The sequence below is a fragment of the Onychostruthus taczanowskii genome, unplaced genomic scaffold, assembly GCF_017590055.1.
Source record: "Onychostruthus taczanowskii isolate IOZ18803 unplaced genomic scaffold, ASM1759005v1 scaffold127, whole genome shotgun sequence".
Classification (NCBI taxonomy): Eukaryota; Metazoa; Chordata; class Aves; order Passeriformes; family Passeridae; genus Onychostruthus; species Onychostruthus taczanowskii.
Window position 1 is genome coordinate 1,187,775 of NW_024498429.1, and position 1,068 is coordinate 1,188,842.

Here is a 1,068-nt window from a genome sequence, read left to right on the forward strand (position 1 = left end):
CTTTGGTTCTCATGCCCCCAGTGGTGACTACGGTGTGTGAGCTGGGACCCTTTAGTGCCCATTTTTGCCGTGTGGTTTCCCTGGCCGGGCGGGGTGCTGCGGCTGAGCCGCCCTGCTGCGGCACCTCCCTGCTGCTTCACCCTCCGCCTGCAGGGCTCCGGGTCCGACCGAGGGAGCAATATTTCCACACGAAGCATGCTCACGAAAAGAGAACCCGCTAGAGGGAAGCATCCTGTTCTCAGTGGCGGCTGTAACGCTCTCCTCCTGCCCTACTCGGGTCTCGGCGCCGCTCTCTCCTCTCCCGCTGGCTCCCTGCGCGGCCGGGCCGGGCCCGCCCCGCTCCTGAGGGGCCATGGCCGCGCGCGGGGCGCCCTCTGCCGGCGCGGCCCCCAGGGTTCCGCCGCCGTGAGGGCAAGGCGTGAGGGCCCGGGGGGATCGGCCCCGCCGCCGCCCGCTCCGCCACCCGCCGGCTCACTGCGCCGGGGGCTGCTCGGGGCCGCAGCGCCGCAGGGCTGGGGGCAAACAGCATGAAAGCCGTAAAGAGGCTTTAAAAAGAGCTAATTTTCTCTGCACTGCTTGAGGAGGCCACACGTAATGTGCAGGGGAGGTTCTGTGGCTGTGTTTTGAAGACGAGATAGTATAAAAACCACATATGGTTCAGGAAGCTGCTGTCAGTGACAGGAACTTTTTGTGGCCTTTGGGCCTTTGCCTTTCCCTTACAGGACTCTGCCCTGTGTTCTGACCTGTGCCCTGACGCACGTCCTGACACGCAGCCGCTTTGTGACTTGGTTTCCTGAGCTCCGCTGAACTGGTTTGAATTCTTCCGTTTAATATCAAGCCACCACATTCCTGAAAGAATAAAAGTGATTTCTGCATAAATTGTGCTCTGGTAATGAGAAATTTCAACACATTCAAGTCTATCTGGGAAATTGTAATGAGTATGGCTGAGGTCTAAGAAAATTGTGTTGTCATTCATATACAAGAGAGAATGAAAAGTAACGATGTGCCTGAAGTAAGTAGAAGCTTGTCCTACCCCTAGAATGGCACATAATCCCTAATCCTCAACCC